The sequence below is a fragment of the Pinus tabuliformis genome, chromosome X, assembly GCF_031772625.1.
Source record: "Pinus tabuliformis cultivar Carrire ecotype Pingquan chromosome X, CPIR1, whole genome shotgun sequence".
In the NCBI taxonomy this organism is placed as follows: Eukaryota; Viridiplantae; Streptophyta; class Pinopsida; order Pinales; family Pinaceae; genus Pinus; species Pinus tabuliformis.
In genome coordinates this window covers 108,103,857-108,119,044 of record NC_142308.1, presented here as the reverse complement: position 1 = coordinate 108,119,044, position 15,188 = coordinate 108,103,857, and positions in this window count along the sequence as shown.

The following is a 15,188-nucleotide window of genomic DNA, read 5'->3' as shown; positions in this document are numbered from 1 at the left end:
TACTCAAGTCTAGTTCTATCGTAGTGGAGGGAATTGAGTTGATATTGACATTCTCTGTGTCTCAAGACAGAGTCCGAAGAACGGAGGGCCAGGGCCGAAGGAGCCGCATATCTAAGACCCATTGAGCACATACACATGTTTTTTAAATTAGTTGTTCGAGGTTATTAAAAGGGTCTACAACCTTGCAATCCCTCATTTCTAGAGTGCAGTCTGCCACAATATCAGTTCAAAGGTTTGAATGAATGGGCATGGAATACAAGCCAAAACTTTTGTGAGCACTGAAAAGTTATTTTGGTGTAGAGAAACAATGGGCGTTGCAAGGTTGGATCAATGACTAAGCTCTCTTTTGACCCCCTGTGGAAAGAAAAGAATAAGTGAGAGAATGTTAGGTTGTATTATATTTTTTCCACAACTACCCTACGTGCGACAGGGTGGAAGCCCCTCCTGTACGTTGCACGGGGTGGTTCCAGGGGGTCACAAGGGGGGTGGCTACCCCCCCTGTCGAGGGGTATGAAGAGGGGCGGTAGCCCCCATTCACGGGGTACAGGGTAACACCTCGAGAATTTTTTTTTGGACCCTATATTAGGTGGGCGGACCTACCTATTGTTTTGTGAATGGATTTCGCACTTGGTTTGAGCATGATAATTTACTGTCCATGGTATTTTGTAGATCTGGTCAAGGGAACTACGATTATTTTCTAATCTAGGGTTAATGGATTGGGGTTTATGGATGCTTCAACATGTATATATATGTATTGTAACATTGAAATGAACATAATGAAAAATCAATATCGTAGTCTCGATTTTGGGATCCAGGGGAAAATCTCTATGTATATATGTTTTATTTTCTGGCCAATGTTTATTTTTTATATTTAGAAATCGTATGCAGGTAATTCTTGTACGGGGTTAAAACTTACAGTCAGATCAGTCAAGTAAAGTAAGGCGAGGGGGAAAATATTAACAAGTATGTCAAAGGTATATATAAAATACTTCTCTGAAGGAGAAAACTCTTCTACTCTCAATAAGTCGAGATCCCTCTTTCGCCTATGAAATAAATAAGTGCCTATGCACAATTCTTAAAAAAATGAAAAGCGAAAAAACAAAAATGTGAAATTTTTTGAAAAAATGAATAAGGTGAAAGAAGATAAAGGCTTCATGCGCAGAGAGGTGATGCAAGTAACTCTGCTGGGATACTGACCAGGCTTGCTGGCAATGGAGTGATGCCTGTATTCCTGTGTGACTCTATTCAGGAACTGTCCAAGCCTGCTGGCAATGGAGCAACACTAGAGATGAAACTTAAACTTTGACAATCATATTACTTGTGCACCAATATACCCGTCACCCCCAGTCAAAACAACTAAGTTGACTTGGCTTGGAATGTGTGCTGACCGATTAAGAGCATGGCAGGTGCTACATCTTTCAATCAAGCTAGTGTGGAAACCATGATGATCTAAGAACCAAAAAATATTTCCAAAGGAGTTAGACCTTATTTTCACGAAACGAAGTCCATTCAAAGAGCTGGAGTTATACCAGTGTGTCACAAAGTATTGTAGCGGCTACAACCACCCTCCAAAATTTTTACTTAGCTTTGTTTTGGAGCCTCCCTACCAACCACCCTTAGCAGCATGTCTTGCATTGTCCAGGTACATATGCTTCAGTTGAGTTTTAGTGGCTTATCATCTTGTGCTTTCTAGCTCGTTTTCCTTCCACCCACAAGCTGAAATCCTGGGACTTGGTCATTTTCTGGTTGTTGGGCTCACTTGGAAAATTGCGCAGAACTGGAGGGGAACCAGCCTTCCTCTCCAAAATTGTGCAAACCATCTACGTAGACTGCTACTCTCCAGAAATGCGCAAAGCAAACAAGTAGCCTTCCCTCTGGAAATTGCGTAGAGCAAACAAGCAGTGTTCCCTCTTGAAGTGTTCATACAACCAACCAGATCAAATTGTTTCACTTCAAGCCAGAGCTTTAGTCCAGAAATTGCACAAAGCATGAGGGGCATCCATACCAACTTAGCCCAAAAACTACACAAAAATCATCCACAAGCTTGCAATTTGTTGCATGTGCTCCCAAGTTGATTGGTTCCCTCCAGAACTGACCAATCTTGCCTTGCATGAATGGGTTGCTTTTTCCCGAAAATGCAAAAAGAAAAAAGCATCCCTAGATTTTAGGGATCCATTTTTAGCAACTGGGGGTTACATGCAAAAGACATTTCGAAAACCTCCCGCCAAATGTATTTTTTTCCTAGATTTGTGGCATGCACGTCATAAACCTCGATCTTATCAAAACTATTTATTTGACTCTTCAGAGGTCATTCTTCACTTCAATCATGGAGCTCTAGCATCCCCCATTGCATCTAGGAGAATTCGACACACTCAACTCATATTTTTTCGAGTAAGTCCGCTTTTCATGCCTTTTGTTGCTTTTCTATCACTTTTTGTATTTCAGTTTGTGTAAGTGTTGTTTTCTTGGTTTTGTTGAACATTTGTTGTCGTTTTAATGCATGTTAGCTTGTAGAAGCATTGTTTTGGTTTTTCATTGCATCTCACTGTCGTTGCATGCATGACACTAGTTCTGCACTAACGGTCACCGTTGTGGCGACTCACTTTACACACTTACTTTTTTTCTCATTTACTAAATCCTACACTCACTGTTTGCATGCATTATCATTCACTCTTGTCTGCACTCAACTTCGTACATGCATTTTTCCTTTTCATGTTTTCAGTCGCCCGTCGACAAGTCTGGGCTGCCTTGGCCCAGACCTTGCCTTGCCCAGCTTGCATTGCACATTTCTGAGAGTGAAGGCTCTGACTTCCTCCCAGAAATTGTGCAGATCTTTCCCAACGCTGGCCTCCAGGCTTTCTCTATGCAATTCTAAGAGGCAGTGCCCCGCTAACCCCTGAAATTACGCTAATGTAATTTTCCATGTTCCAATCATTGCTGACTGAAACTTTGAAATTGTGCACTAAGCAGTTTCAGTCCTCAGCAGGCCAAGCTAGACTATGCTCTACATAGTTTTAGCAGTCAACCAGCACACTGACAGTATGGGTTGTGTTCTACACAGTTCTGGAAATTAGTCTTCCAGCCTCCCGACGAAAATTGCAAACCTCCCAGTCAGTCACCCAGGTGTGTTGTATGTCAGTCCTCAAGTTTCTTTTGGTTTTCAACTGACAGATTGTTTGCCATGATTGTTATTTTGTCTCCAGGTATCACAGTTGTTCGTTTGTCTCTCAGCAATACAGGTACAATGGCTTCCAAGAGAGCAGGTTCAAAGGACACCGTTGAGAGTGCAACTAGAGATGCAGTTAAGCAAGTGTCTATGAGCTTGCCCATCTATGAAGACACTAAGTTTTTCATGGACAAGGAAATCAAGATGAAATGGCAGGACATCAATGACACATTTTCAAGAACATTTGAGGAGAATTTGGAAGACCATAGGGTCTATGTCAAGATACACAAGTCTGGCTTGTATCGGATTTCATGCAAGTATCCCGCATTTCCATGCGCAGACATGATCCACTAGATTGTCTCTCATATTAATCCAGAGATAATGGCGCTGAGCAGTGTCAGTGGAACAGAACTTGCTACCTTTAGGGTGAAGTAATTTTAGGAGATGTATCACTTGTCATAACTGGTGATCACGATGGATACACCCTTCACCAGACCCAGCAATAGTGCAAACTCAAGAGACATCTTGAAGAGCTGGGTGAAAGAGCCATCTAAGTTCAGGACGACACCCAACCAAGTGTACAAGACAAGGATACTACGGAAGGCTTATTAGCTCTTGGTCATCTTCGCATGCCGCTTATATGGCCAAGAGAGTACAGAGACCTTCCTGCAGAGTTGGGTGATTGTGTTGGATTAGCTGGTGAACAAAGGAAGACCTTTCAACTGGTCTGACATGTTGGCTCTCAGGTTGAAGGAACAGATAACAGAAGCTCAACATCCGCCCAAGGGTCAACAAGCGAAGTTATTCATGTCTGCTTACACACTTGATGCAATCTATGCCCATCAACAGTTCTCAGGCTTGGGTTGGGCATGGACACCTTCATAAACGTCTGTGCACACCTATTGCAGGTTGTTCTCCGAATGCAACTTCCATGGAGTTATCATACAATTATCATACCACTTCGTCACCACAGTATACAGGATGATTTTTGAGCATGATCCACCTTGTATGTCACAGGAAATGATGGAGGCATTGATTGACATAGCATATTGGTATGCCTCAACCCTTGGCACCTTCATCGGAATGTATAGTGCGGAGATGGCTCCGCATGTTTTACCAAATTTTGACTTGGATAAGCTGGTCATGCAAGAAGTATCATATCATATCTCGACAGGGTTTTCAGCAAGACTGCATAAGAAGAAGCATTAGGGGATTTTTGAGGTCTAAAATGGGCCTCCTAAGAAAAATGTACAACCAAAATAAACTTTATAAGAACTAATAAGATTCAAGATGATGATGTCAACCATGGGGGATGATTCACCATTTTTGAAGTAAAAAAGTACAGAAAATAAAATAATAAAACTACTTTTTCAACTCGTATTTTCAACTTATCTCGCTAAGGTTTTACTCAAATTTTGAGCGGGAGTACTCGTTGGATGCAAATTTAATTCCTCATCCAAGGAGTACCCATGTTTCATATTTTCGATGGACCCTGCTACACGAAAAATGATAAACACATGAAAAAATGTGATTGCAATCACGTTTTTCATGTATTTCTCAATTTTCGTATAGGAGGGTCCATCGAAAGTATGCAATATGGGTACTCCTTGGATGAGGAATCAAATTTTGCATCCAGCGAATACTCCCGCTCGAAATTTGAGTAAACCCATAGGGAGATAAGTGGAAAATACGAGTTGAAAAATTAGTTTTTTATTTTCTCTCTAAAATTTGATGATGTAATCTAATCTTATTTTATTATTTCCACTATTATTTTATAATTTCCTTATGAGGCCCATTTTAGACCTCAAAAATCCCCTAATGAAAGCACCTTGGCCCGCTTTTCCTTTGGGATCGAGTTGTATGAGATCCAGAATCTCAAGCATGCGGAGGCCAAAATCGAGGAATTCAAGAGGTTCACCTTCAGCGCCAGAAGTTTCAATCCATATGACCCTTATGGCTTAGTGAAGAAACATTGTGCGAGAGTGTATCATCCTTGGATCCACAAGGCGTGTCATTGGCCTGAGTAAGACCCATGGACATACTGCTATAACTTCTCTAGGCTCAATGAACCGGTCAACATGGTTGTAGAATGGTTAGCAATGCAGAAGGCAGCAGCATCACAGAGAGAAACATCATCAGCAAAAGCAAAGGGCAGCACAAGTACGCTTGACAAAGGCAAGAGGAAGGTTGTTGATAGCGCAAAGGCAGAGTAAAGCTACAAGTTCAAAGCAGGCCCACTTGTGTTGAGAGAAACTTTGGAGATTGAGGCGAAGAAGCAACAACACGACAGGAGGATCACACAAAGGCAAAGAGAGAAGCATAAGCTAAAGGAAGCAGAAACGGAGTTGCAAGAGTTAAAGTAGCAACTTAGGGAAGAACAAGAGATGCACAAAAGAGAGAAGGAAATGCAATAGGAATAGGAACAGCAGGAGGCACAACATGCACATAGCAGATAGGGTGGTAGTCACAAGAGCAGGACTTTGCTCAAGAGATTGAACAAATGTTAGAGCATATGGACATAGATATGGTTCCACCCAAGTTAGATCAGGACATTGACCTCATGCCTCAAAACCATGAGGTCACCCCACATGCTTCACCAGATCCGGAAGCAGAGAAAATCCCAAGCGATCAAGGAGACACATAAATCCTTGAAGATAATCCAAAAGCAGAGATGCACAACATATATTTCCACAAGTCACAACACAGAGTTGTCTAGTCGCGCAGAGTGCCTACTCCAGATGCCCATGTATCTCCTATGTAGTTTGAAGAATGAGTGATTGTGTCTGATGTACGCCAACATCCACCTACATTGGTCGATGCTACAAGAGCATATGTTGAAGCCACCAACTCGAGTGTTAGATTCTTGATAGCTGAAAATGCATGCATGGCTAAGGAGTTGCAAGTGGCCAAGCAGAGAGAAGAGAAAGTTACGACATACGCCAGAGTAGAGTTGAGGAGAGCGATACTAGATGAAGTATCGTCTCTCGAGATAGTCATGCAGAAGTTGTACTTCAGACTCATCATCGTGCATAAGTTAGTTGTCCATCTCAACGGTTGGCAACAGTGTTGTGCTAGGAGAGCACGCATCTTGTCAGATCTACACACTGTTGTCGATCACGTGCAGATATGGACAATGAGGTACAAGGGATCCCCATTATACTTGCCAAAGATGATGAAGCCAAAGGTGGTAGAGTTGAAGGCACGCATCCGAAGTCATATCTGGAATTATGAGGAACTCCCGCAGCTCATCACCAACTTACAGGCTTCACATGCACAGGTGTTCAGGAGCATGGATGTCATTGTGTGCATGCATGTGATCCCATCCATTGGCATGCTCACCGAGGCGAAGACAAAGAACCAAGTCCGACTGGAGCTAGACATGTACTTTAATCACTTGATGCACATAGCCACCAGCGCAGACTTGCAGATGATCACAAACACTATGCACCAGTATGTTGTTGGTCTAGTTGCACTCAAGGCCACAATGCATGTTATCCACCAAGTTGGAAAGAGGTGCCAAATCAGTGCACCCGAATGTAATGGAGGCAAGAGTTCCCTTTTAGAAGGATGTCACTATAGAGCACGCAGACACCATAACAGACTACCAAGCTTGGTATCAGTTCGCCACCATCGATCATCAAAGGATGTTAAAGAGTTAGTCTTCCCACAATTGTCTGAGCCTTAGTGATGTCTTTCATGGCTTAATCAAACTTATTTTTGTCTCACATAGGTACATGTGCATATTGTAATGTAAACATGTTGTAAAAGTGAAAGACCAAGTGGAAATAGTAGAATGTAACAATCATGTGTAAGTGAAGAGTCATGAGGGTAGGTGAAGAGTCACAAAGGGGAATGTCAAGGTTCACCCCACCATTTTCTATTTATAAAACCTCATAATTCATTTTACAGGATTTTGGGAGCCAAGCTTCCTATAGGGATAACTTAGAGAAAGCTTGGAGTGTATTGTCACGAGCCTTGGCTTCTCCAAAATGCAAAGCTAGTACATCTATTTGGAGGAGCAAGCAGCAGTGACTATAATTTTCTACTATCGGGGCTAGTGGAAGTCATTGTTGTATGTATGATTGGATCTCACTCTTTTAATAAAACAGAACCAGCACGTTTCATGCATATGTTATTATTGTAGTTCGGTTATCCTGGTTACTCTAATGATGTATGTAGTTGTTATTTACGCATGTATGTGTGGACTATTCCGTATGTATTTGTATGAATCTTATCGAAGTGTTTTGTTAATATAATCCATCACTTTGGATCGTCGTCTATCATGCTTTCCAGCTCGTGGTGTCTTTATGCTTGTGTGTTCCCTTTCATGCTACGTGCTATCACAGGTTTCTAAGGGGTGCACTCTTCCCCCTTATCGTGTGTTAGAGCCTTTCATGCACCTTCCTTGACTTGCTGCAAGGTCATGCCCTTGCTTCCAACAAAGACATCTTACTTACCTCTACGAGCAACCACAGTCAAGGTGATACCTTACTACCCACTATTGGGACTCCTACTCCAAAAGGTATGAGGTCTAGTTGGGACTCCTTACCGGGGAGATCCCTGACATGTTGGCGGGTCCAGTACCGTCAACAGAAGATTAGGTATGTAGTTGTGTATACCTTTATATTTAACCATTGCGATGACCAACAGGCCTAGTTCTTTCATAAATATTGGAGGGTTTGTCACAACTTAGCCCTGTGATTGCTAGCAGTGAATCCAAGATAACAAGCAACCACACTGCCCCAAAATTGAATGATGTTGTTATAGCCGCTACAACACCCACCCAAAAAAATCACGTATCACCAAATTTTGGGCCCCCCCATTCTTATACAAGGCCTTAAGGGTTATTATTATGTTTTGAATTGGTCAATCTCCCCATGACCCTTTTCTATCAAACCTTGTCGATGTGCCCTCTCACACAATGCATATTGAATTCATTTATCATGTTTCATCTCAAGTATCAACCTTGTGATTGCATTAGGGTTTTGGGGGTTTGTTTCTTAAATGCTACATTAAGAGTCTCATGTGACTTTGAAGTTTATCTTTCTATAATATGCATTGCAATCAATGGAGGCACCAGGTATGGATGGATAGGACTTCAATTCAACTTTCATTGTGTTGACTACATTAGAGTTGGGAACCCTATATTGTCGAAATGAAGGTCCCCTTCATATTTTTAACCTAATCCATATGCCTCTAGGGGCACATCCTCTCTGGTTAAATTAGGAGTTTAGGTTTAGGCTAGTTTAGAGTTTTCTTATTAGAGTTTTCATTTTATGTTTTTTAGGTTTAGATATGCATTTTCCATGTTTTCTTGATTGTAGATATTTAATTTTTTGCATGATATTAGGAATTTAGCATGCATTCATCTTTTGCATTCCATTTATAAATTGTATACATGATAATCGCATAGATTTTTTAATTGAAGTTAGTTGATTCTTCCCATAGTACATGTATTTCTTCCTGTTGCATTTTATCATGCATTCATCTCCTCACAAAGCATACACTAGTTGTTGACCTAGTATGACATTTGCTCTCTATGCTGCATGCCACTACATGAGCCTCCACAAGCCTTGCTCCCTACATACCTTGCATGTCATGATGAGCTTTCCTTGTCCCTCTTTGCACTTGATGAAAACCTAGAAGAGATTCCCTGGTCACTTTGTCCATAATGTTGAAACCCTGACCCTAATGGTTTCCTATGGTTGTGGTGGTTACCCCAAGAGGTAGCCTCTCATAGAACTAATTATCAAAATCGTGTCCCTAACAATCTTCCTATGAGTCTAACCGATTAACGAGGAAAATATAAACAGTTGCATGTGGGAACCCTAAACAATTAAAATGACCTATATCTGCAACCTAAACCCTATATCTAACATGGTCCTAAATATTTCTTAATATGTTTTCACTATCCATATGTTAGTTGGAGATATGATGTGGAAGCATAGCATGAGAGAAAAATCTAAAATCAAAAAAAACCTTTCAATTCTTGTCAAACAATGAACAACCTCTCCTACTATAAATAAGTCAGGGTATCTCATTCATCTTGGTGAAAATAAGCGCCTAGAAAATGATGCGAATGTGCACACTAAAGTGAAATCAATCAAATTAAGGGTAAAGGATCGAGAAAGGCTTCCGATGCAAGGAGGTGATGCAAGCGACTTCATCAAGGTACTGAATAGGGCTTGTGGTAGCGAAGAAACGTTTTTGATTCCTTGAGTGACTCTGTCAGGGTACTAAACATGCCTACTAGTAATGAAGCAACAACAGAAACTTACTTTAAATTTTTTAATACAATAAGCCCTTTGTCATGCTCTTTGCATCATCATCGAAGACTTACATGTATGAGATCTTGTTTTAGCGTGTAAAGAATGATAGGACCTAGTTGGGACACAGGGGAAGGGAATATTCATATAAGGTAAAGAAATTCAAGGAGTACCCATAGTGTCTCTTCAATAGTTCCTTACACTATTATCAAAAATAAATATGTTATAGGGATGTGGGTAAAGATTCTAGATTCTACCAGTGGTTTGCTAACTGTTGTAGCCACTACAACACCCACCCAAAAAATTCACCTATCACCAACTTTTGGATCCCCCTGTGCTTGTACAAGGCCTTAAGATTTATTATCATGTTTTCAATCTAATCTCCCCATGACCATTTTCTATCAAACCTTGTCGATGTGCCCTCTCACGCGATGGATATTGCATTCATTTATCATGTTTCATCTGAGGTATCGACCTTATGATTACATTAGGGTTTTGGGGGTTTGTTGCTTCAACGTTGTATTAAGAGTCTCACATGACTTTGAAGTTTTTTATAATATGCATTGCAATAAGTGGAAGAACCAAGTATGGATGGACAACACATCAATTCATCTTTCATTATGTTGACTACATTAGGGTTTGAGAAATACCCTATATTGTCAAAATGAAGGTCCCCTTCACATTTTAATCTAATCCATATGCCTCTAAGGGTGCATCCTCATCAGCATTACATTGCACCATGATAAAAAGCATGGCATATCATATGACCTACAATCATCAAGTTTGTTCACATGCTTGACAACCACATTTTTAAAAGAAGATCTTATTAGGGGATGAAATATTAACTCTTTAAAATTCCACCAAGTGCGTGACATATTGCAACATCAAAAGACATCAGGTACATTTGCATGTTGCTTGAAACTTATGTGCGCTTTATAAATATATTTTATGTGTCCTAAGCTTTGGTTTATTGTGAATTATAAGACATTATTGTTATATATACTCACTTGACTAACATATTACTATATTGTGCTATGTAGAGAAAGTGAAAAAAAAAACACACTTAAAATATCTGCTTTATGAGAAAAACAATGTAAAAATGAAAAATATAAAAGAAGGCATTTTAATAATTGAAATTAATGACTGCCAATTGTAAAAATGCATTAGGAACCACAAACCAACATTAGCATTAAATCCAAATTATTCTTTTAGATATATATTCCATATATAAGCAACCAACTTTGAGAATGAGAACCTATGTAAAAAAGAAAATGCATGGAAAGTGATAACAAAACAATACATGGAATGGGCGTGATCAGGTTATATGCGCAGTTTTGGAGAGGCATAATGAAAGCTCGACAAGTTCCAGAGAACGAGTTTGCTTATTTTAGAGTGCCAATTGACTTCAGAGGGCGTGTAAAACCACCATTGCCTCCAACGTATTTCGGGAACTGCGTATGCAGGGGTATTACCGGGACTACGGCGAAGCAGTTATTGAGAAAGATATCGTGTTTGCTGCTGCTCTCGGAGATCGTCTCTTCCTGTGCCTCAAAGGTGCACATCAATAATTTTGTAGACTTCGTCGAATCTCATCTTGGCAGCGGAAACATGGACCCAATTCTTGGAAATTTATGTAATGATTACATTGTAATGACATTCATGTCTCCGAAATTTCGTGTTTACGAGATAGACCACGGATGGGGAAGGCCACTGAGTGTACAGGCTACTTCCTTAAAAGAAATTGGAAGGATGAAGTTGTTCCCCGGAAGAGAAGGGGGAAAGAGTATTGATGTGTCCACAAAAATCCCTCGCCATCAGATGGTAACTCTGAAACAGATACTCATGGTCATCCCATCGATTGATTGATGATGCTTCGTTCTTTATTAGTGTGCACCTCTTCTTACTCGCTGCACATGTGCCATGTTTGCGAGTAGTTGATTTGTCATGTGAATAAACAAGAATTTAGGTTGAAGGAAACTGCATCTTGAAATCGGAATTCGACACGTCTCTGCAATGGAATCTATGGAATCTAAGGATTCTGGATTGAAATACTATTTATAAATATTAACTTGCTTTTCGTTAACGTATCTTTCCTTTTAGCTTTAATAATTTTTTCTATGCTTCGTTCTTTATTAGTGTGCAACCCTTCTTTCTCGCTGCACATGTGCCATGTTTCCGAGTAGTTGACTTGTCATGTGAATAAACAAGAATTTAGGTCGAAGGAAACTGGATACTAAGGATTCTGGATTGAAACAAGTTGGTATAATTAGAGTTTTTTTTGTCATTTAGTTTAATGACTGAATTTTTTTATAGGTATAAACTAATTCTCATATTTGATCAAGTTTTAAAAATAGGGTAGTTCAATAATGAGTTCCTATATATGTCTAGCAAAGAGTTGTCCAAAATAAAAAGAATATTAAAATAAGATACCATGTAATGCAGTGTTGAGTTAGTGGGTTGTTTTGAGTGTGTTGTAAGCATTGAGTCATTTGACTTAGGGAAACATAGATGCCACATTCCCCCACTGACAACTTGCTACTTGTTGTATATGTATTGAATCATGGTAGATGATATTTGTTAGTAAATCATGTTTTACTTTACTACTGTTTGAACATGTTACAAGCAGAAAATTCATATATTTTGATCAATGAACCAAATTAAGAAAAAATGAGTGCACATGGCCCCTTGCCACCCTCACTCTCCATGGTGTAGTATATGCCATTATTGACTATAAAAATTCATCTTCATCACATATTTTCTAGAAGCAAAGATATCAGTCTCTCAAGTTTCATGTTATTGTTTCTTTAAGTAGATGATGATGGTAGAGAAAGAGGTAGCACTTTACTCTAGCGAATTCATGTCTTAGCTCATTGAAGGTAACTAAGGATTGAGATCTTCAATGATAACTAGTCAATTGCTTCAATAACCACAAATGAGATATTTAGTCATTAATTTACAATACTATACAAGTGAAAATAACGAAAGCTATTTCTCAACTCAACTTATATGCACATCCTCAATTCACCTCAATCTTTTGATTACCTATTTCAAGATTATGCTAATTATATGAATATTGATGACCACAATCATGATGATTATTACTATTTACGAGATCAACTTTGGTGTATTAGACTTTAAGAAAAATGACAAGGAAATGAATAATTTGTTTTAGAATTTTATTTCCATTAAAAATAATAGTAGATAATAAATTAGAAAAAAAAAAAATCAATGAATTAATAAATTAAAAATATCAATATAATTACAAATATTTTAAAATTTTAATATAAACATATACATAACATTTTAAAAAAATATGTTTTTATTATCTAACTTTTCACTATCACAAAAAAAACAAGTTCTTTTATTTCATGATACTATGTTTTAAAAATAATTTAATATTATATTACATCACATCATTAATATATTGAAAGTTATTTCGTATATTCACACTATTAAAATTAATAAAAATAAATATACATTATTAATATATGAGAGAAATATGCTTTGTAGTACGTAACTTTATAGTGGTGCATATTTTTGATAAAGTGTGGGTCACATATTGGATTGCATGATTATTGTTGTTGGAAATGGAGAACAAGTTTCGATAACTTGATTAATGATAACACGTGTTTAATAATCAATGGGATGGTCATTTAGTAACATTGAGTAATTTCTTAATTTCATTAATTTGTTGATTAATTTTCCTTTGTTTACTTTTATTGTATGCACTCAACTAGTGAGAGTCCAACACTTATCAAAATATTTAAAGTTATATAATATTGTTCTTAAATATTAATTTCCAAATGAAACATCAATATTTTTTATATAAAAAATATTCAATTATATTAAAAAAAAATCTAAATTATTTGTCCAAATAAATTAATTTAAATCAATATTATAAAAAAATATGATTATTTATTCTATATTAAATTCATTATTCCAATTATTAATTAAAACAATTTAAATTTCTAATTATCATATACATTTCTTAATATAATATAATATAAATTAAAAATAAAACAATATAATATAAGAATGAGATATATCTATTGAGCTATACATTTTTATTAATAAAATCATATAATAAAAATAAATATTAAAGTGAAATGTGAAAATAAATTATAAACCATTTTTTTAAAATGGTAATGAAAACCTGAATAGATAAGGTATCATATACATTTCCCAATATAATATAATATAAAAAATAAAATAAAACAATATAATATAAGAATGAGATATATCTATTGACCTGTACATTTTTATTAATAAAACCATATAGTAAAAACAAATATTAAAGAAGTGAAATGTGAAAATAAATTATAAACCATTTTTTTAAATAGTAATGAAAACAAAAATAGATAAGTAGATATATATTGTCATCCTCCCCACAAACATGCACACATCATATTGTTTAATTTATCCATTAATGATTGATATAAATATATATTGTTTGATTACTATGTTGGAGTACTATGTAACCACTGGTTAAATTTCAAAACTCACATGCATAATATTCAGTCTTGTTTCTCAAGGTGTCTGTATTATGTACGTTGGCACTTATGCACTGACAAACTAAGCAAATATACCATGGTGGCCCAAAAAAATCATTATACAATAATAACCCAACTTGATTAACCAATTATTTTAGTTTTAAATAGAATTGAAAATATTAAAAAAAAATAGTATAATGTTAATATTAGAAGTCATTGTTTAATTTTTAGTCAAACTGATTTTAATTTAACGTCAACTCATTGATGGAATGCGTAATCCGTTTGGCTACGGCTCCCTTGAAAATTTGGTTATACATTTCACAAGCATCCATTTCCTCGCTATATTATTTGTAATTTGTTTTTATTTAAATGGTAAATTTTGGAAATATTTTGAAATTTAAAAGAGAGTACGGTTAAAGTCAAAAAGATTTATTCAAGTAAATTGTTTTTATTTAAATTATAAATTTTGAAAATATTTTAAAATTTAAAATATAAATTGATAAAATATGGATTTCCTTATATTTAATGGAAAGCCAAGGTTTTTTGTTATTTTATGCACAAATTGTCAACTTTGCTTTTTTAGAAGTCAAATGCTTAGAATTCCATAACCATGTGAATTTGCTTATGCTTGCTGAAACTGCAATTCATGAAAATCATAATCCCAGATCTGGCATAGCTCCTCTATCAACCTCTGTAAATCCATGCCCCAATCCTAAATGCTCAGACATTCCTTTCCCTCATGATCAAGAGTCTGATCATGTCCTCATGATGCATGTGATAGTTACTTTGGTAAATGAAAATCCAAGATTCATTGAGATAATGAGTCCTATGAGACTAGCCAAGCCTAGACCATATCTAGGCTTGGCTGGTCTCATAGGACTCATTATCTCAATGAATCTTGGATCTTCATCTTCCAAAGTAACTATCACATGCATCATGAGGACATGATCAGACTCTTGCTCATGAGGGAAAGGAATGGTCTAGGCTTGGTTGGTCTCGTAGGACTCATTATCTCAATGAATCCTGGATCTTCATCTTCCAAAATAACTATCACATGCATCATGAGGACATGATCAGACTCTTGCTCATGAGGGAAAGGAATGTTTGAGCATTTAGGATTGGGGCATGGGTTTACAGAGATTGATGGAGGAGCTATGCCAGATCTGGGATTATGATTTTCATGAATCGCAGTTTCAGCAAGCGTAAGCAAATTGACATGGTTATGGCATTCTAAGCATTTGACTTCTAAAGAAGCAAAGTTAACAA